This window comes from Sus scrofa, chromosome 5, assembly GCF_054392235.1.
Source record: "Sus scrofa isolate SSC_HxYL_T2T_F1_AM1 chromosome 5, Sscrofa_HxYL_maternal_Yorkshire_Landrace_v2.0, whole genome shotgun sequence".
In the NCBI taxonomy this organism is placed as follows: domain Eukaryota; kingdom Metazoa; phylum Chordata; class Mammalia; order Artiodactyla; family Suidae; genus Sus; species Sus scrofa.
Genome location: NC_139387.1, coordinates 15,295,142 through 15,317,705, shown reverse-complemented (window position 1 = coordinate 15,317,705; position 22,564 = coordinate 15,295,142). Strand labels below are relative to the sequence as shown.

The following is a 22,564-nucleotide window of genomic DNA, read 5'->3' as shown; positions in this document are numbered from 1 at the left end:
AGGTAACACAATCCCCTGCATTTCCATCTGCAATTTGGCTTTTGTGGCATGCACACAAATTTTAGCATCTTCCCTGACTTACTTAAAAATAAGAAACACTTGGGAGTTCCCATCATGGTTCAGTGGAAACAAATCTGACCAGCATCCATGAGGACACAGATTTGATCCCTGGCCTTGCTCAGTGGGTTAAGGATCTGGCGTTGTCATGAGTTGTGGTATAGGTTACAGATGTGGCTCAGATCCGGCATTGCTGTGGCTGTGGTGTAGGCTGACAGCTACAGCTCCGATTCGACCCCTAGCCTGGGAACCTCCATATGGCTCAGGTGCGGCCCTAAAAAGACAAACAAACAAACAAACAAACAAACAAAAAACAACAAAAAAACAAAAACAAAAAACCCAAGATTTTTTAAGGAACATTGCTTTGGCTATTTCTTTGGCAGTTTCTGGCATGTGAACCACTTTCTCTGCAGGCAACGATTGGTGGTTTGTAAGCCCTGCTATATTGGTATTTTAATCAGCAAAGCACTGCATTAAAGACTTTCTTTGGTTCAAGCAGCCTTTTAAGAATGTAATAGCTGCTATTTCATCTCGTTTGAACATCTTGCCTTGTATAAGACAAGGCAGTTCCGAAGTCCTTTGTCTGCCTTGTGGTTTGTCTTTGCTTGAAGAAAAATGATGAAAGTGGCCTGTTATCTTTCTGTTTACAGTCAGTAATTCTGCTTCATTAAGCTGCATGCTAATTACTTTCAGAAAACTCAACTGAAGATTCATGGCCTAAATGGACTTAGTTAAAAAACTAAGAGCCAAATGCAGTTTTAGAGATAATTTTATTGAATGTTATAAATCTTAGAACACTAAACAGTTCTACAAAGATCAGAATCATGATATAAATGAATCTCTATTATTCTGCTTTGTTTTATTCAAATTTTTATAAGGTTTGTTGATTCAAAAATGAGGACAGTCTTTCTAAAATTTCCCAGTTAATGCTGTCTATGTTAAATGTTTCTTAATTTTCTTTTGTACAACACAAAAAGCTTTCACAATCCTCAATTTTTCCAACATTTTACTCTTGCAAACTAAAAATAGATATTTAGACTTCAAACCTGAATGGTAGAAATTAAAAATCCAAAGCACGCAATTTTCTTTTCTCTGAGTTACATTAAATGCTTACCTGTATTTGAAAGTACTTATTTGGATATTAATAATGACTCTGGGTGATATGTCTATTCTATTATTGACATTGTTAATCTTAGTAGGTTTAATGGTAACTCTGCTGCCGTCACTTGCAAATTCATATGCAAGTTCAGGAAGGCCAGAAATGATATTAAAGTTGGCATTCTGAGTAGCAGAAGGCTTTTGACCTTCCAAAGATCAAAGCCAATGCCAAAAACAGTTTTCACCGAATAATGTGGCTGAAGTCAAGCTTTGCTACAACCCTTATTCCTAGGAAACAGTGATTGAAAAGATGTAAAGACATTTAGGCAGGAAGCAAAGTGTAGCTATCATAGGCAGCTACAGTAGATACAAATAATTTTTTGCTTAAATTAACAGGGAATATAGGGAGTTCCTGCTGTGGTGCAGGGGGTTAAGAATCTGACTATAGTGGTTCAGGTCACTGAAGAGATGCAGATTCAATCCCTGGCCTTGGTCCGTGGGTTAAGGATCCAGCATTGCTGCAGCTGCAGCATAGGTCACATCTGTGGCTCAGATTCAATCCCTGGCCCAGGAACTTCCATATACCACACATACAGCCATAAAATACAATATAAAATGAACAGGGAGTATTGAATTAGGCCAGGAATAGAATCTGACGATCAGGGCTATAAGACGTTCTTGTCAATTAAGGGGAATCTTAGATTAGACCTGCCCTTTAAGAAAAGTCCGCTAAATATCACACCTGTGGTCCATTGTTTCCAGATGCAGTTCAGATGTCTACTGGATTGATGGGCCCTGCTGGTTAGAAGTTATCCTACAACTTGCCCCCACACCATCAGTGATCTCAGTTATTTCCAGAAGATGCCTAATTGTGGGACTCACATCTTCCTTCTTAGTATCTTGTGTCTGTGGACATTGTTGAAGCAACTGCTTGGGAGAAGAGCCACCACTCAGCCTGGGAGTGCCCAGGACTCTGCCAAGAGCGTGGCTTCTGCATATGCTCAGATTCTAATCCCTAGGATGCCTGAACCGTGTTTGCCAAGGGTTTGGGCAGTAGTAGTCGTGGTTTTGTTGCCAAAACTCAGCCTCTGTCCACTGCTGCTGAATAGAAATGTGAAGACCAAAAGGAAAAAAAGAAAAAAGAAAAAGAAAAAGAAATGTGGAGACAGAGTTTTGGGTGAAGGAGAAAAAGAGAGCTTCATTGCTTTGCCCGGCAAAGAGGGCCATAGCAGGCTAATGCCTCAGAGACTGTGCTCTCCTGGGAAGGGATTAGGGGTGGTTTTATAGTTTGGGGAATGGAAAATAGGGCTGCAGATAAGGATCAGGGTACAGGCAAGCTTGCTTAGTCTTTCAAAGCCAGTGTTTAGTGGCCCCAGGACTGATTCCAGTGGCCCTCCTCTTTCCTGGAATGAAGAATGCTTCATCAAGTAGTTCTTCCATATGTTGGGGGTTTTAGTTCTGCAGAAAGGCTCAAAGATACTGTTATGCGTGTTACTTGAGGAGGAACCAGGACCCAGCTCCAAGGCTGCAGTATTGTCTCTTGACTGCTCCTCCCTGGTATCTCCATCCCCTCCCTTCCCTGATGAGCAGCGGCCCTTTGGAACTTAGGGAAGGTCATGGAGGCTAAGGCTCATTTCCTAAAAACAAGAAACGGAGGACACAGAAAGGCTTGTGTGCCCAGGAGCCCCACAGGGCACTAGCTTGGTTACAAGTTTCTTCCTTCCTTCGTTCTTTCCTTTCTTTTCTTAGAGCCATATTTGTAGCATTTAGAGGTTCCCACACCCGGTGTCAAACTGGAGCTGCAGCTGCCGGCCTACACCACAGCCACAGCAACCCCAGATCTGAGCCATGTCTGTGACCTACACCATAGCTCACGGCAACACTAGATCCTTAACCCACTGAGCAAGGCCAGGGACCGAACGACCCCACATCCTCATGGATACTAGTCAGGTTCATTTCTGCTCAGCCACAATGGGAACTCTAGTAACAGTTTCTTCCAAAAGTAGTTTTCCTTATGCTGAAAGCCCCTCAAATTCCCCTTGAATAGCCCCATCTGCCTTTAAATTTTAAACTTTCAGTCTCTTTAGAGTAGTCACTACTCTATGATCTTTCATTTCCCTGTTTCTTTCCCGTTACTCAGCTCTACTCATAAAAACATCCCTCCATCTTCTTCCAGTTCAAACTTTAAAAAACACCTTCAAATGTGGTCAGAGATAAATCAATGCTGGTGTGTATGGAGGTTAGGGGAGTGAGAATAGGATATTGTTTCTAGCCATTCCTAAATTTGGATGTTGTTCTGGTTTTCCATGGCTGCATCACAAGTTGCCACAAGTTGAGTGGTTTAAAACAACCCCCATATTATTATCTCACAGTTCTGTAAGTCAGAAGTCCAGGTGGGCTCCACTGGTCTCTCTCCTTAGGGTTTCATACATTTTCTCTTCTGTGTCTAGCTGGAGAAAACTTTGTATGTTGAAATGAGAGCCACCCATTAATCCCTTTTGGGGAAATGATATCCCATCATAATCACAGGTTTCATCCCTACTCAAAAGGGATGGGATGATGTAAGAGTGAAGGTCATGGGGGGCATTCTTGGAAGGGTGCCTGCCACATAGGTACATCTGATTTATCACTTTGATCGGAATCAAATTAACGGATTCTTAGCCATCCCTCCCCTTCTCTGAGATTCTGGTTTAGCAGAGCTGAGCAGAACTTAGGAATCTGTATGTTTCCCAGGTTCCTGAAGTGATTCTGAGGCAGTTTTTTGGGGGGAGGCGGGGGGAGATGTTGGGATATCAGTAGGTAGCCCCAAAAGGTCTGCTACAACTATACCATCCTTTATCCTTACAATAGCTCTTTCAGATAAGTCTTATTTGCCTTCCATTTTAGAGGAGAGGAAACCGAGATATAAAAAGTCTCAGTAGGGAGTTCCTGTTGTGGTGCAGTGGTTAATAAATCCGACTAGGAACCGTGAGGTTGCAGGTTCCATGCCTGGCCTTGCTCAGTGGGTTAAGGATCCGGCGTTGCTGTGAGCTATGGTGTAGGTCACAGATGTGGCTCGGATCCCATGTTGTTGTGGCTCTGGCATAGGCTGGCGGCTACAGCTCCGATTAGACCCCTAGCCTGGGAAGCTTCATATGCCACAGGAGCGGCCCTAGACAAAGGCAAAAAAACAAAACAAAACAAAACAAAAAGAGTCTCAGTAACTTGCCCAGGATCTCAAAGTAAGGGAAGAGTTTGGGAAGTATGGACTACAAAACTGCATAGTTCATCATTCTTTTAGAGATGGATCAATACCTATAGTCTTTTTGTTTGTCTTAAATGTGTTTATCTTTTTATTAAATAATAATTATTTATAATTATTAGTCTTTAATGAAAACATACATGATAAAGAAAGTTTTCATTTTTCACACTAGCCAATCATGACTTTGAAAGAGTATTCTCTCAAATTTTGGAATTTGAGATGATTAGAACAGTTAATTAGAATGTAAGTAGGTCCACTAAGAAGTGGGATTAAGACACCAAGGAGAATAAACCGCCAGTTATACAAGGTGAATGGAAATGACTGAGATTAATGTTACTTTGAAGTAGACCATAGCTCCTGAGAAAGTTAAAGGCACTGAAAGTCTAGATAATACACGTTTACAAAAAGAAATACTGATTGGGACTCACATGTAAGCAGAAAAACACACAGTGATGTTTGTGTTAAACTCTTTTAACTTCTTTTTTTGTCTTTTCTAGGGACGCTCCCGTGGTGTATGGAGGTTCCCAGGCTAGGGGTCCAATGGGAGCAGTAGCCGCCGGCCTACGCCAGAGCCACAGCAACACGGGATCCGAGCCGTGTCTGCAGCCTACACCACAGCTCACGGCAACGCCGGATCCTTAACCCGCTGAGCAAGGGAGGGATTGAACTCGCAACCTCATGGTTCCTAGTTGGATTCGTTAACCACTGCACCACAACGGGAACTCCTAAACTCTTAACTTTTAAGCAAAGTGAAACAAGGTTTGGACAAATGTCAACCAGAAGTGATATCCAATATTGATTACTAGTATTTTTACATAAAAGTTGAATAGATGCTATTAGTTAATGAAGTTGTATACTTTTTATCAGAAAATAGAGCACCTGAATGAATCTATCCCAGAATATGTTTTAGGAGACTTTATTTACCAAGAGCATCACACAGGACATGCACTACCTTGTCTTCTTGTTGTAGGTCAAAGCAGGCTACTTATGTGAGAGACACCTGCATTGTGAAAATTCTTAGTATTTTTTTTTTTTTGTCTTGTCTTTTTGCCTTTTCTAGGGCTACTCCCTCGGCATATGGAGGTTCCCAGGCTAGGGGTCTAATCAGAGCTATAGCTGCTGGCCTGCACCAGAGCCACAGCAACGTGGGATCTGAGCCGCGTCTGCAACCTACACCACAGCTCACAGCAATGCTGGATCCTTAACCCATTGAGCAAGGCCAGGGATAGAACCTGAAACCTCATGGTTCCTAGTTGGATTCGTTAACCACTGAGCCACGTTGGGAACTCCGAAAATTCTTAGCCTTTTATCTTCATCTGACTTTACTTGAATGTACTTGAGAAAGGCATTTTTTTTTTTCAAAGCACTGTCTGTCATAACATCTGTTTGTCACCCTGATCTTTATAAAGCAAATACTATGTAAGGCAAGAAAACTGTGATACCTGAATGATTATCTTAGACATAGAAGCATGAATAACTGAAAACTATGTTAGCTGCCAGGGATATAGAGTGTCTTAGTTCATTCAGGCTGCTGTAACAAAACACTATAAACTATGTGGCTTAAACAACAAATACTTGTTTCTCATAGGTCCACAGTTTGGGGAAGTCTATGATCAAGGACCAGGCAGTTTAGATGTCTGCTAAAGTCGGGTGAGTTTAACCATTTTTTTCTTTCAGCTAATATTCATTGAGCTCTTGGTATCGGGTGTTATGTTGTTTACGTAATTATCACATTTAATTCTCTTAGCAACCCTGTGAGGCCGATACTCTTGTCATCTTCTTTTCTCAGAGAGGAAACTGAGGTACACAGGAGTTAGGACCTTAGCCTAGGGTCAGATCAGCACACACACACTGTTGTCTCTCCAGTTCGGCAAGAGGCAGAGCACCATTCCTTCTCTGCATTCAACCAATTCATACACACCACCTTCTGAATGCTTAATAGTGACTTGGCCTCTCAAATACCAAGCAGGACCCAGAGCCAAGGGCTGCAAAAGGATGGACTTCAGGAACTGCAGCCATGGGAACATGGAAGATGGGTGGGGAGTCAGGTGGATGTGGTAGAGGAGAGAACTAGAGGACCTGAGGTCTAAGGGGAAATCTTGGGGACACACAAACACACACAAAAAGGAAAAATCAATTATTTCTCCAAACAAACTGGGGTGTTTAAAAATATTGATTAGTGGGAGTTCCTGCTGTGGCTCAGTGGGTTATGAACCTGACGGGTATCCATAAGGATGAGGGTTGGATCCCTGGCCTTGGTCAGTGGGTTAAGGATCTGGCATTGCCGCAATCTGTGGTATAGGTCGCGGATGTGGCTCAGATCCTGCATTGCTATGGTTGTGGTTGTGGCACCAGCCTGCCACTGCTGCTCCAATTCTACCCCTAGCCTGGGAACATCCACAGGTTGCAGATGCAGCCCTAAAAAGAAAAAAAAATACATATCAATTAGTCCAAGTTCTCTTTTGGCACCAGTGGTTTAAGAATCCTGCATTGGCTTGGGTTGCTGTTGTGGCATGGGTTTGATCCCTGGCCAGGAACTTCCAAATGCTGAGAGCACAGTCAAAAAAAAAAAAAAAAAAAAATTGTGATTTAAGAATGAATCACAACATTCTAGAACTAAAAATGACCTAATGTAATCTAGACACCCCCCACACTTTTACAAGAGAGAACAAGCCCAAAGATGTTAAAGAATATACACGGAGTTCCCGTCGTGGCGCAGTGGTTAACGAATTCGACTAGGAACCATGAGGTTGCGGGTTCGGTCCCTGCCCTTGCTCAGTGGGTTAACGATCCGGTGTTGCTGTGAGCTGTGGTGTAGGTTGCAGACGCGGCTCGGATCCTGCGTTGCTGTGGCTCTGGCATAGGCTGGTGGCTACAGCTCGGATTGGACCCCTAGCCTAGGAACCTCCATATGCCACAGGAGCGGTCCAAGAAATAGCAAAAAGACAAAAAAATATATATATATATACATACACCACACACCCTGGGCTCCTTGGCAGGAAGCTCCCATTCTCCCAGCCCAATCCTCTGGTCACTGCCCCATGGGTAAATGCCAGGAGATGTTCCTTTTATCACCCCGAACTGCCAGGGATCTTGGCAAAGGATCTTGTCCTTAACCACAGTAACCAAATTATTCCCATCCCTTGATAACGTCTGTTATTCTCCCGTAGAATTTTTTTTTCCCTGGTGGTTTACAATGAGTATGCTTTATTTGGCTTTTAGTTAATAGCTCCAGATATTTTTAGAAAGTACTACCATAAATGATAGTAATTGTCTTTAATGAGTGCATAGAGGATTTATAAATTAGTCCTACATGTTTAGAATTTGGAAAGTATATTCCTGTGTAAATCATGTTGAACGTGGTAATTCATTTCTACCATCAAAGTCCTTAACCCATAATGTAGCTGAAATTCACTGACAAGCCCTCCCCCCCTTGCCTTTTTATGTTTTGCTTCAGAAATCCTTTTCTTTTTCAAGGTGTTCAACATTATATTTGTTTTCTAAAAGTTTTATGGTTTTACTTTCTACATGTAAGCCTTTTTTTCCGTCTGGAATTTGTTTTTGTGTATGGTATGAGATAGGGTCCAATTACTTTTTATCCATATGGATAGCCTCCATTTCTCACTGCCTTGTAATTCCAGCTGTGTTAGATAATCTCTAGAGATGGCTATGATCAGTTCCTTCCCCCCTGGTATGTATGCCTTTCTGTCCATCAAGAGGCAAGGTAAATTTTCCTTTTCCTTATGTCTGGACTGATCTAGCTACTGGCTTTAACAAATAGCAAGAGGTTATCTCAAAGAGAACTGAACCCCAGTACCACGGCCCCAGCCATATGAGAACAGTCTTTTTGGACTTTCCAGCCCAGCATAGCCACCAGCCTGAGTGAAGTTGCAAGGGTGTATGGGGGTGAGACCAACATAAGAACTGGCCAAATCAATCCTTATAACTGTAGGAAATTATAAGATGATTGCTGTTTTAAGACATGAAGTCTTGGGGTAGTTGGTGACACAGCAATAGATGATTGCTCTATAACAAATCCAGTTTCCATACACACTTGAGTCTTTCAGTATTGTTTATTCTTGGCTCATCTTTACTATCTTTCCTCTGAATTCTTTTTCAGGTAGACTGCCTACATCCATTTCACTTAGTTGTTCTTCTGGTGTTTTAATCTTGTTCCTTTGTCTGGAACACATTTCTCTGCTGTCTCATTGTGTCTAACTTTCTGTGTTTGTGGTCTCCAGTCTGAAGGCTGTAGGATTGTAGTTCCTCTTGCTTCTAGTGACTGTCCCATGGTGGGTGAGGTTGGTCCAATGACTTCTTCAGGCTTCCTGGTGGGAGGGACGGTTGCCTGCTCACTGGTGGGTGGACCTGCGTCTTGTCCTGCTGGTGAGCAGTGCTGTGTCAAGGGGTGTGCATAGGCTGTGGGCTCAGGATGACCTCAGGCAACCTGTCTGCTGATGGGTTGGGCTGTGTTCCCAGTCTGTTGGTTGTTTGGCCTGAGGCATCCCAACACTGGAACGAGCCTGCAGGCTGTTGGATGGGAGGTCTCGGTGCCAAAATGGTGACCTCTGGGAGAGCTCACACTGGTGAATATTCCCTAGGGCCTCTGCCACCAGTGTCCTTGCCCCCACAGAGAGTCACAGCCAGCCCCTGCCTCCCCAGGAAACCCTCCAGGACCCACAGGTAGGCCTGGCTCAGGTATTTGTGGAGTCACTGCTTTGTCCTGAAAACTTGTGTGTGCCCTCCAAGAGTAGAGTCTCTGTTTCCCCCAGGTCTGTAGAGTTTCTGCTGGCCTTCAAAGCCAAATGCTCTGGGGGCTCCTCCTTCTGATGACAAACCCCCAGGCTGGGGAGCCTGATATAGGGCTCAGGACTCCCACTCCTGTGGGAGAATCTCTGCAATATAATTATTTTCCAGTGTGTAAGTTGCCCACCCAACAAGTATGGAATTTGATTGTACCGAGAAAGTGCTCCCCCTACTGTGGCTTCTTCTTCTTTGTCTTTGGATATATAATATCTTTTTTGGTAGCTTCCGGTCTTTGTTGATGGTTGTCCAGCGGTTAGTTGTGATTTTGCTGTTTTTGTGAGAGGACGTGAGCTCAAGTCCTTCTACTCCGCTGTCTCGTCTCCTCCCCCCAATCCAGCCTTCTTTATTCTGCTTCATGGGTCAGTTGGTCTCAGTTACTATATAACAGGGCAAGTATTTCTACTTTGTTCTTTGTCACATTTTCTATAATAGAATTAGTTTATTCATTTTCACACACACACACACACACACACACACACTCTTATCTATTACATATTTTTCTCCAATTATGTGGTCTTAGTAAAAGGTTAACTGAGGCATATTAAAATTTTCAAGGATTTATTTGAGCAAAGATCCATTTGAAGGGAGCAGCATTAAACCAGAAGTAGTGAGAAGCACTCTGTTAACAGGAGCTAGGGAAAATACTTTTATAGAAAAGAGGTGGAAGCAAAGCAAGCCAATTATTTAATTGGCTGTAGCTTAAGTGGTTGCATTATGGCAGAAATCCTAGTAGGCTGTTTGTGATTGGTTGTCCTTAAGTTTCAATTTCCTAATCTTGAGGCATTACAGGCTTAGGTTTTGCTTTGCTTACATAGGCTACTAAGGCATTAAAGTCACTTTTGTCTAACGTGCCCCTTGTTTACGTCTTCCTTAATTTAATATTTCATGCTAGAGTTATATTTTCTTCATAGAGGTTTTACATGTCTTTTATTAGAATTTATTTCTAAGTAATTTTGTTGTTATTGTTATATGTCCTCTTTGTTACTGATGCATATAAATGCAATTTGCTATGGTATACGGATTTTGTAACCAGAGACTTTGCTAACTCTCTTATTAATTTTTAAACTTTATGTTTGAATTCTTTGGAGTTTTGCAGCAATTCTATTAGCCAGAAACAAGAATAGTGTTGTTTCTTTTTCTTAAACCCTTATCTATTTTATTTCTTATTCTTATCTTACTTCAGTAGTTAGGACCTCTACTAAAATGGTAAATAAGGGTCTGCTTCCTGATCTTAAAATAATATTTTTATTTTTACATTTCACCATTAAGCATGACCTTTGCTATAGCTTTTTTTTTTTTTTTTTTTTTTTTTTTTTATTGCCACACCCATGGCATATGGAAGTTCCTAGCTCAGGGATGATTGAATCTGAGCAATGACAGACTTACGCCACAGTCATGGCAACGCCAGATCCTTAACCCACTGCACTACAGCGAGAACTCCTTGCTGCAGTTTTTCTAGATAAATTTTGACAGATTAAAAAAATTTTATTCTATTCCTTCTCTTTTGTTGCAAAGGATTTTTTCCAAAACAAGATTTAATGTTTAGTTCTATTAAATTATTTTTCTGCAGCTGTGGAGGTGATCATATGGTTTTTCTCCCTTAATTTGTTGCTGTCGTATATTAAAACATTTTCAAAAGGTGAACCAATCTTGAATTTCTGAAATAAAATCCAGGTTTGTGAAGTTATTTTTTTATCTATTGTTATTATATTTTGTCTATTGTTAGAATCAGTTTGCTGAATGTTGTTTAGGATTTTTGCATTTGTGATTACTACTGGAATTGACCTATAATTTTTTCCTTCTTATGTTGCTCTTGTCTGTCTTTGATTTATGTTCTGCTTATTGACATTGACCATTATAAAATGATTGGAATTTTTTTTCTCTTTTTCTATATCCTAGAAGAATTTTTTTAAGACTGGATTTACTTGTTCCTTAAATAGTCGTTAAGATCTCCCCATGAAGGCGTTCCCATTGTGGTGCAGCAGAAATGAATCTGCGTAGGAACCATGAGGTTGCGGGTTCCATCCCTGGCCTCACTCAGTGGGTTAAGGATTCAGCGTTGTTGTGGCATAGGCTTGCAGCAATAGCTCCGATGAGACCCCTAGCCTGGGAACCTCCATATGCCACGAGTGTGGTCCTAAAAAAGACATTTAAAAAAAACCAAAACTTCCCATGAAACTATTTGGGCTTGGTATATTTTGTGAAAAGATTTTTGATTAATTATTCAACTTTAAAGGTATTGTTAAGGTTTTTAATTTCATATGGAGTCAGTTTTGTTATGTTATATATTTATAGCTACTTATCATTTAAAAGTTTTTCATGATATCTTCCTATCTCTTTAACAGTTAATTATATCCCTTTTATGACCGTAATAGTATTTATTTGTGCTTTCCCTTTTTTTCTTAATTGAGCTTTCCAAGGATTTGTCTATTTTATTATTCCTTAAAAAAATACTTTTAGTTTTGTTGATCCTCTCTGTTTTGTGTTTATTAATTTCTGATTTCATATATATATATATATATATTTCTTTCTACTTTCTTTGGGCTTATTTTTTCTTTTTCTAACTTCTAAAGTTGGATGTTTATCTAATTACTTTTGGCCTTTATTCTTTTAAAGTACGTATTTAGGGTACTGTAAATGTTCAGTTTTCACTATGATTTCTTTGTTCCATGAGCTATTTATGTTTTTTAGTTTCCAAATATGTGATTTTTTTATTTAAACAAATCTATACCTAAATTAATTCTATTATAGTCAGAAAACATGGATCCTAGTTCTTTTGAATTTGTTGAGACTATTTCATGATTAGTACTCAAGTCATTTTCATAAATTATTTTACGGGGCTTGTAAAGAATGCATACTTTCCTGTTCTTGGGTTCAATATGCTACATATAGAGATTACATCAAGCTTGTTCACGGTTATTCAAATCATCTGTCTCTTCACTGGTTTCCTTGTCTGCTTGATGGTAGACTTCTTTATATGTTTATGTTTAATTTCTTGTCTGCTCCTGGAAGTTGTACCTATTCTATGTTTGCCTTTGTTTGAAACCCACTGGGTGCCTGAAACTTGGTGATTTAGTCTGCTCTTGCTAGGTTATACAAAATAAGCACCAACTCTCAGTGGTTTACAACTACAAAGGTTTACTTCTTATTTGTCTTACTGATTATTTGCTGGTCAGCTCTGCCACATCTTCATTCTGGGACCTAGGTTGGAGGAGGAGGCCATTCCTGGGACATGCTACTTTGCATCAGAAGGAAAGAGTGTGTAACTACTGGAAAGCTCTTATTAAAGCCTCTGCTTGGAGGATGCATACAACACTTTCAAGCACATTGCATTAGGCAAACAAGCCATGTGGCTTTATATGGGGGGGTGGGTGGAGAAATGTAATCATATCACAGGAAGAGAGGAGGCAATGATGGGGAACAATAATACAATGCACACCGTTTGCCTTATTGTTCTCTTTGAATGGTCTCTGCATAGAATTTCTAAACAAGATCTTTTGGTAACTCATTCAAAGCTGCCCCTGCCTGGCCCCAATTATATGTTACATCCAGTTCAAAATAGTTAAGCTGGATGACTTGTTTATGCTTGGGTTATACATGCTCTTATACTCTCTGCACGTAGTTTTGTCTCACCTGAACTATTATACAGAAAATGTTTAAGAACCTGCTGAAAACAATGAAAAATGCACATTAAATACACATATCCAGCTGTGCTTACCATTTAAGGGATTAAAAAAAAAATCCCTGAATTTCATTCATGGGCTAAACTATCCCTGCTATTTTTGCAGGTGCCTGTTAACATATCTATATTTTCCTCCAGACTATACCGTGAGGTCAGGGAGCATCTGTTTTGTTCGCTATTGTGTCCCAGTGACTAACACTACATTTGGCATATAACAGACTTCAGAAAAAAAAGTGTGACTGTGGTATATGTATGATTGGCCAACAGGAACTTGCTGATAGCATAGGGAACTCTACCCAATATTCTGTGATGGTCTGTATAGGAAAAGAATCTGAAAAAGAATGGATTATGTGTATATGTATAACTGAATCACTTTGTTGTACAGCAGAAATGATCACAGCATTGTAAATCAACTCTACTTCTGTAAAACTTTGAAAAATGAAAAAAAAAATGTGTGAAATGAACAAACAAACTAAGCTGGAATTAGCATACCAGGCTAGGGTCCCAAATCAAATGAACAAGGTCAAGTCAGTGAAGATAAGCTGTAGTCATCAGAAGCCTATGATAAAGTACAGATAATCTTTATATTAAATCAGCAAAGTCTTTGAAGATTGTTTGCTTCTTTTGTGTAAAGCTAATTGAATAACAAAAAGCCTGAACAGATTAGAACTAGCTTCTAGGTTGTACAAGTGAACTGGTTTTTATTTTTGGTTTTGCATTTTTGCCCTCTTTCTTTCAAGGAGTCACAGGCAGAACTTGTTAGGCTGGTAATGATGATTTTTTTTTGTTTGTTTGTTTGTTTGTTTGTTTGTTTTGCCTGAACCCATGGCATGTGGAAGTTTCCAGGCTAGGGATCAAACCCAAGTCATAGCAGTAACCTGAGCCACAGCAGTGACAACATTGAGTCCTCAACTGCTAAGGCCAGGGAAGGCCTATTTTTTTTTTTTTTTTTTTTTTTGTCTTTTTTGGGTTGTACCCTCAGCATATTGAGGTTCCCAGGCTGGGGGTTGAATCAGAGCTGCAGCTGCCGGCCTACGCCACAACCATGGCAACTTGGGATCTGAGCCATGTCTGTGACCTATACCACAGCTCACGGCAACAGCTCCACTGAGCAAGGCCAGGGATTGAACCTGCATCCTCACTAGTCAGGTTCGTTAACCACTGAGCCACAACAGGAACTCCTTTTTTTCTCTCTTTCTTTCTTTCTTTTTTTTTTTTAATGTTTGTTTCTATTTCATGTCATACCTCTTGGAGAATAGTCCCAGGTGAGAGTCCCGTAAAGGTAGACAGTCTGGATGAATGAATGAGTGCTAGCAGCAGGAGAGAGTAGGCCATGTCAAGAGCTTTTTAAGGACCAGCCTCCCCCATATGCCCCAAACCACCAGCAAAGATCATGCCTGATCTCTGTGGTGACCGTGCTGTCTGCTTTTAGTTAGTTTTCATAGCACAGTGTTTTTCCATATATGGCATGTTTCTTATATGTAAGGCACGTTTTCTCTATTATCGCCCATGATCAAGGACAGCTATGATGTACTTATTTATTTATTCATGCAATAAAGACTGTACCTGAAACTGACAGCACTAATAGCCTAAACCCAACCTAAACCCAGATTGGGACTTGAACCCACGGTTTTAAATTAGAATCACTCATCCTGTGTCTGGACTCACTGAAGTTCAGGTTCTTCATGTCTCCTTGCAGAAGGAATTCAGCAAGAGACAAAGGGATAGGCAAGAGATAGATTTATTAAGATAGGACACTTGTGAGAGATACAAGAGGGCAGGCATGGAAGCTCTGCTTCAGGATCTAGTGGGCTACAGTTTTATCATCCAAGGGGAGTGGGGGTCGTAAAAGACCGCCCCTTCATTCCTGGAGTAGTAGCTGTCCTTGGTATCTGGTAAGGTGTGTATTCAAATCAGCAGAAGGGTGGTCCTCAAGCTCCTGCCCTTGGTCTGAGTATGAATGCAGGCCTCATCCCACCCCCCACCCAACGACCTGAGGCAATTCTCTCATCTCCACTAGCCAAGCAAGTCTGCCTTATTCTTTTTTTTTTCCTTTTTAAAAAATTACTCAGTGAATTTTATTACATTTATAGTTGTGCAACAATCATCACAACCAAATTGTATCGCATTTCCATCCCAAACCCTCAGGGCATCCCCCCACCCTCCAACCTGTCTCCTTTGAAACCATGGTATTTCAAAGTCCATGATTCAGTAACTGTTCTGCAAAGAAGTTCATTGTGTCCTTTTTTTGAGATTCCACATGTAAATGATATAGCATTTGATGTTGGTGTCTCATTGACTGACTTCACTTAGCATGATAATTTCTAGATCCATCCATATTGCTGCAAATGCCGTTATTTCTTTCCTTTCAATGGCTGACTAATGTTCTGTCATATATACGTACCACATCTTCTTGATCCAATCCTCTGTCAATGGACATTTAGGTTGTTTCCATGTCTTGGCTATTGCATATAGTGCTGCAATGAACACTGGAGTTACATGTATCTTCTCAAGTCATGGTTTTTCCTGGATAGATGCCCAGGAGTGGGATTGCTGGATCAAAAGATAATTCTATTTTTAGTTTTCTGAGGAATCTCCATACTGTTTCCATGTGGTTGCACCAATTTACATTCCCACTAACAGTGTACTAGGGTTCCTTTTTCTCCACACCCTCTCCAGCTCTTATTGTTTGTAGACTTTTTATGATGGCCATTCTGGCCAGTGTAAGGTGGTACCTCATAGTGGTTTTGATTTGCATTTCTCTAATAATTAGTGATGTTGAACATCTTTTCATGTGTTTTTTTGGGACATCCATATGCCTTCTTTGGAGAATTGTCTGTTTAGATCTTGTGCCCATTTTTTGATGGGGTTGTTCATTTTTTTTTTATATTGAGCTGCAGAAGGTGTTTATAAATTTTGGAGATTAATCCCTTGTCAGTTGATTGATGTACAAATCTTTTATCCCACTCTGTGGGTTGTCTTTTCATTTTGTTTAGGGTTTTCTTTGCTGTGAAGAAATTTTTAAGTTTAATTAAGTCTCATTTGTTTATTTTTGTTCTTACTGTCATAACTCTAAGAGATGGATCTGAGAAGATGTTGCTGTTCTTTATGTTGGAGAGTGTTTGGCCTATGTTTTCCTCTAAGAGTTTTATAGTGTCTGGTCTTATATCTAGGTCTTTAATCCATTTTGAGTTTACTTTTGTGTATGGTGTTAGGAAGTGATCTAATTTCATTCTTTTCCATGTGGCTGTCCAGTTTTCCCAGCACCACTTATTGAACAGGCTGTCTTTTCTCCATTGAATATTCTTGCGTCCTTTGTCAGATTAGTTGGCTGTAGGTGTGTGGGTTTAATTCTGGGCTTTATATCCTGTTCCACTGATCTATGTTTCTGTCTTTGTGCCAGTACCACATGGTTTCGATAACTGTAGCTTTATATTATAGTCTTAAGCCAGGGAGCCTGATTCCTCCAGCTCCATTTTTCTTTTTCAGAATGTCTTTGGCTATTCTGGGTCTTTTGTGCTTCCAAATAAACTTTAAAAAATTTTGTTCCAGTTCGGTGAAAAATGTCCTTGGTAATTTGATAGGGATTGCAATGAATCTGTAGATTGCCTAGGGTAGTATAGTCATATTGATAACATTGACTCTTCCAATCCAAGAGCATGGTATGTCTTTCCATCTGTGTCATCTTTGATTTCTTTCATCAGCATCTTATTGTTTTCAGAGTACAGGTCTTTTGTCTCTTTAGGTATGTTTATTCCTAAGCATTTTATTCTTTTGATGCGATAGTAAATGGGATTGTTTCCCTAATTTCTCTTTCTGATCTTTCATTGTTAGTATATAGGACAGCATTCGATTTCTGTGTATTAATTTTGTATCCTGCAACTTTGCCAAACTCGATGAACTCTAAGAGTTTTCTGGTAGAGTTTTTAGGATTTTCTAGGTATAGTATCATGTCATCTGCAAATAATGATAGTTTTACTTCTTCCTTTCCAGTTTGGATTCCTTTTATCTCTTTTACTTCTCTGATTGCTGTGGCTAAGACTTCCAAAACCATGCTGAATAATAGTGGTGAGTGTGGACATCTTTGTTTTGTTCCTAATCTCAGTGGGAATTCATTCAGCCTTTCACCATTGAGAATGATGTTAGCTGTGGATTTGTCATAAATGGCCTTTATTATGTTGAGGTAAGTTCCCTCTATGCCCACTTTCTGAAGAGTTTTTATCAGAAATGGGTGTTGGATTTTGTCAAAGGCTTTCTCTGCATCTATTGAGAGGATCATATGTATTTTATTATTCAGTTTCTTAATGTGGTGTATCACAGAATTGTGAATATTGAAGAATCCTTGCATCCCTGGGATAAATCCCACTTGATCATGATGTACATCCTTTTAATGTATCGTTGGATGTGGTTTGCTAGTATTTTGTTGAGGATTTTTGCATCTATGTTGATCAGTGAAATTGGCCTGTAGTTTTCTTTTTTTGTGGTATCTTTGTCTGGTTTTCGTATCAGGGTGATGGTGGCCTCATAGAATGAGTTTGGGAGTATCCCTTCCTCTGCAATTTTTTGAAATAGTTTCAGAAGTATAGGTGTTAGCTCTTCTCTAAAGGTTTGGTAGAATTCACCTGTGAAGCTGTCTGGTCCTGGACTTTTGTTTGTTGGAAGTTTTTTAATCACAGTTTCGATATCAGTATTTGTGATTGGTCCCTTCATCTTTTCTATTTCATCTTGGTTTAGTCTTGGAAGATTGTACTTTTCTAAGAATTTGTCCATTTCTTCTAGGTTTTCCATTTTATAGGTGTATAGTTGCATATAATAGTCTCTTATGATCCTTTGTATTTCTGTGATGTCCGTTGTAACTTCTCCTTTTTCATTTCTAATTTTATTGATTTGGGTCTTCTCTCTTTTTTGCTTGAGAAGTCTGGCTAAGGGTTTATCAGTTTTGTTGATCTTTTCAAAGAACCAACTTTTCGTTTCATTGATCTTTTCTATGATTTTCTTGGTTTCTATATCATTGATTTCTGCTCTGATCTTTATGATTTCTTTCCTCCTACTAACTTTAGGTTTTGTTTGTTCTTCTCTACCTAGCTACTTTAGATGTAAAGTTAGGTTGTTTACTTGATCTTTTTCTTGTTTCCTGAGGTGCGCTTGTATTGCTATAAACTTTCCTCTTAGAATGACTTTTGCTGCATCCCATAGGTTTTGGTTGTCCTATCTTTGTTGTCATTTGCTTCAAGGTATTTTTTAATTTCCTCTTTGATTTCTTCAGTGATCCATTGCTTGTTTAGCAGCATGTTGTTTAGTCTCCAGTGTTTGTGTTTTTTCAGTTTTCTTCTTGTTGTTGATTTCTAGTTATATAATGTTGGACAAGATGCTTGATGTGATTTCAATTTTCTTAAAGTTACTGAGGTTGGATTTGTAGCCCAGGATGTGATCAATCTTAGAGAATGTTCTGTGTGTACTTGTGAAGAATGTGTATTCTGTTGCTTTTGGATGGAACGTCCTGTAAATATCTATTAAGTCCATCTGGTACTTAAATATCTATTAAGTCCATCTGGTACCATGCTTCATTCAGGGCCTGTGTTTCCTTATTGCTTTTCTGTCTGGATGATCTGTCCATTGCTGAAAATGGGGTGTTAAAGTCTCCCACTATTATTGTCTTATTGTCAGTTTCTCCTTTTAAGGCTGTTAGCAGTTGCCTTATATATTGTGGTGAACCTATTTTGGGTGCATAGATATTTAAATTTGTTATATCTTCTTCTTCTTGGATTGATCCTTTGATCATTATGTAGTGTCCTTCCTTGTCTCTTAAAATATTCTTCATTTTAATGTCTATTGTGTATGATATGAGTTTTGCTACTCCAGCTTTCTTTTGATTCTGGTTTGCATGGAATATTTTTTCCCGTCCTCTCACTTTTAATTTGTTTGTGTCCCTAGAAGTGAAGTGGGTCTCTTGAAGATGCATATATATGGGTCTTGTTTTTGTATCCATTCAGCCAGTCTATGTCTTTTGGTTGGGGCATTTAGTCCATTAACATTTAAGGTAATTATTATTATTTTTTTAAACTTTTAATTTATTTTTCATTTCAGCTTCCTTTGCTTCTGAGTATACTTCTCAGTGTTTTCTTTTTTCTTTTTTTGTCTTTTTTTAGGGCTTCACCCATGGCATATGGAGGTACCCAGACTAGGGGTTGAATCAGACCTGTTGCTGCCAGCCTATACCACAGCCACAGCAACATGGGATCTGAGCCATGTCTGCAACCTACACCACAGCTCACGGCAATGCCAGATCCTTAACCCACTGAGTGAGGCCAGGGATCGAACCCACGACCTCATGGTTCCTAGTCGGATCTGTTTCTACTGTGCCACAACGGGAACTCCATTTAAGGTAATTATTGATATGTATGTTCTTATTACCATTTTATTAACTCTTTTGGATTTGTTTTTGTTGCTCTTTTTTCTTCCCTTCTTCTCTTGTTCTCTCCTCTTGTGGTTTGAAGACTATCATTAGTGTTGTATTTGAGTTTATTTTTCTTATTTGTGTGAGTATCGATTGTAGATTTTTGGTTTGCATTTGCCCTGAAGTTTTATATAGGTCTCTTCTCTCTCTCTCTCTTTCACACACACACATAAGATTGTTTTAAGTTGTTGGTCTCTTAATTGCTAGTGCATCTCCAGTATCCTGCATTTGTACCCTCCTCATCTCATGATTTCTGATTTTGGTAGCTTAATTGGGCATGGATGATTTCATATCTTTATATATGCTTTTACTGGGGAGCCTTGTCATTGTTTCTGGCTGTGGCCTTTTCTTTTCTGCCTAGAGAAATTCTTTAAGGATTTGTTGCGGAATTCTCTTAGCTTTTGCTTATCTGTAAAGCTTTTGATTTCTCCTTCGAATCTGAATGAGAGCCTTGCTGGGTAAAGTAATCTTGGTTGGAGGTTTTGTCCTTTCATCATGTTAAGTATATCATGCCACTCCCTTCTGGCCTGCAGGGTTTCTGCTGAAAAATCTGCCGATAACCTTATTGGGGTTCCATTGTATGTTATTTGTTTCTCCTCCCTAGCTGCTTTCAATATTCTCTCTTTGTTTTTAATTTTGGCCAGTTTGATTAATATCTGTTTTGGGGTGTTCCTCCTTGGATTTATTTTATATGGTATTTGTTGTGCTTCCTGGATTTAAGTGAGTGGTTCTCTTCCCATGTTAAGAAAGTTTTCAGCTATTATCTCTTCAAATATTTTTTTCTGTCACTTTTTTTCTCTCTTTCTCTTCTCCTTCTGGCACCCCTATAATGCAGATGTTGGTGTATTTAATGTCCCAGAGTTCTCTGAGACTTTTCATTTCTTTTCAATCTTTTTTTCTCTTTTCTGTTCTGCATCAGTGATTTCTACTAATATGTCCTCCACCTCACTTATTCAATCTTCTGCCTCCTGTATTCTACTATTGGTTGCTTCTAATGAATTTTTTATTTCACTTATTGTATTTTGCATCTCTGCTTGCTTAAGTTTTAAATCTTGTATTTCTTTGCTCAGTGTTTCCTGTAAATTATCCATCTTTGCCTCCAGTTTATTTCCAATGTCTTGCATCATCTTCAGCATCAATAGTCTAAAATAGTTTTCCTGGAGGCTGGTAATCTCCAGATCACTTAGCTGATTTTCTGAGGTCTTTTCTTTCTCCTTTATCTTAGTTATAGTTCTCTCTCTTTTCCTTTTTTTTTTTTTTTTTTTTAAGAGCTGCACCTACAGCACGGCATATGAAGATTCCCGGGCTAGGGGGTCTTATCAGAGCTACAGCTGCTGGCCTATGCCACAGCCACAGCAATGCCACATCTGAGCTGTGTCTGTGACCTACACCACCGCTCATGTCAATGCTGGATCCTTAACCCACTGAGCGAGGCCAGGGATCAAACTTGCAACCTCATGGTTCCTAGTCAGATTTGTTTCTGCTGTGCCATGATGAGAACTCCTGTCTTTTCATTTTTATAGGTTTTTGGTGTGGTGTCCTTTTCGTAGACAATAGAGTGTAGCCTCTTACTTCTGGTGTCTGACCCCTTTGTGGCTAAAGTTGCTGCAGGGCCTTGCTGTAGGCTTTCTGATGGGAGGGACTGGTGCCTGCCCACTGGTAGGTGGGTTGGTTCCTATCCCTCTGGTGGGTGGGGCTTTGTCTCTGGGTGAGATTAGAGGTGGCTGTATTCCTGTGGGGTCTTTAGGCAGCCTGTTTACTGATGGGTGGGGCTCTGATCCCACCTGGATTATTGTTTGGCCTGGGGCTTCTCTGGGCTGATGTGTGGGGCCAGATTTTCCCAAAATGGCCACCTCCAGAGAATCGCACACTGATGAATGTTCCCAAGAGCTTTGCCTCCAATGTCGTTTCCCCATAAGGAGCCACAGTCATCCCCTGTTTTCCCAGGAGCTCCTCCAAGAACTGCAGTCAGGTCCAACCCAGATTCCTATGGAGCATTGCTTTGCCCTGGGACCCAGTGCACGTGAAAGTCTGTGGTCCCTTTCAAGGATGGGGTCTCCATTTCCCCCAGTCCCGTGGAGCTCCTGCACACAAGCCTCACTGGCCTTCAATGCCAGGTGCTCTAGAGGCTCTTTCTCCAAATGCCAATTCCCAGGTGTGGGAAATTTACCTGGGGCTCAGAACTCTCATTCTTGTAGGTGAGTCTCTGTGATACAGTTATTTCCCATTCTGTGGCTTCCCACCCGGGAGGTATGGGGTTGCTTATATCATGTAATCACCCCTCCTACCTCTTGTTGTGGCCTCCTCTTTGTCTCCTGGAGTAGGATATCTTTTTGAAAGTTTCTAGTCCATTTGGTTGAAGGTCGTTCAGCATTTGTTGTAGTTTTGTTGTTTTTATGAGAGAAGTTGAGCTCCAGTCCTTCTATTCCTCCATCTTAATCCCGTCCATGCCTGCCTTTTTCTGATGGCTTTTTTGAGCAATGTATTAATTTACAGTGATCTCCCAAAGTCCCCTAGATTTCCCTATCTATGACCCTTTATTGGGACTTCTATAACTATCTATGCCTACTCCATCCCTGTCATACCTACTCATGCCCTGTCCTGAGACTATAGTGGTAAGTAAAACAGACATAGTCCCTGCCCTCCTGAAGAATTCTCCTGGGGAGGACAGTTAATTAAATGTGTGCATTTCAAAAGTCATGATTTGAGTTGTGCTGGTTGAAGTACATGTTACTAGGAGGATGAGTTTAAGAAAATTGTCCCAAAGTAGCCCAAAGAACAAGGGAAATTCTTCCAGGAAAGCAAGGTTTCTAGTGAGTTCTGAAAGATATCTGAGCTAAGTAGACCAAGATCTGTAGAGAGAGCCTGTAATTTATCTTAAGTCTTTGTTCTTATAATGAGAAGAGAAAAGAGAGAAGGTCTTTTTCAACTAATGGACTCTGGGCTATGCTCAGGAAAGTAACAGTTTTTAATTCATGGAGCTATTATCGGGATTAAATGAGTTAACTCATGTAAGTGTCTGGCATAAAGTAAGCATTCAATGTATGTCAGCCCTTGTTATTTACTGGAATATTTAGCAATATCCATTGCACCTCAATTATTTTTCAGATGTAAAAAGTCTCTGTAAATCAGAACTCTGTGTATCAACTAACCCAATGGACTTCAATCTGCTAATTTTTTTTTTACAATTAGTTTTTTTAAATTTTCATTTTATTTTTTGCTT

At 40.0% G+C, this 22,564-nt stretch overlaps 1 long non-coding RNA gene across 1 annotated transcript in view; it reads left to right on the top strand.

The window, feature by feature from the left end:
- The window catches only part of LOC102157760 (uncharacterized), a 185,178-nt gene that overhangs the window by 22,126 nt on the left and 140,488 nt on the right, over nucleotides 1-22,564 (top strand). Inside the window, exon 2 of the long non-coding RNA XR_014803142.1 lies at nucleotides 5,985-6,046. This is a non-coding gene — a long non-coding RNA (uncharacterized LOC102157760). The remainder of the gene's footprint in view (nucleotides 1-5,984; nucleotides 6,047-22,564) is intronic.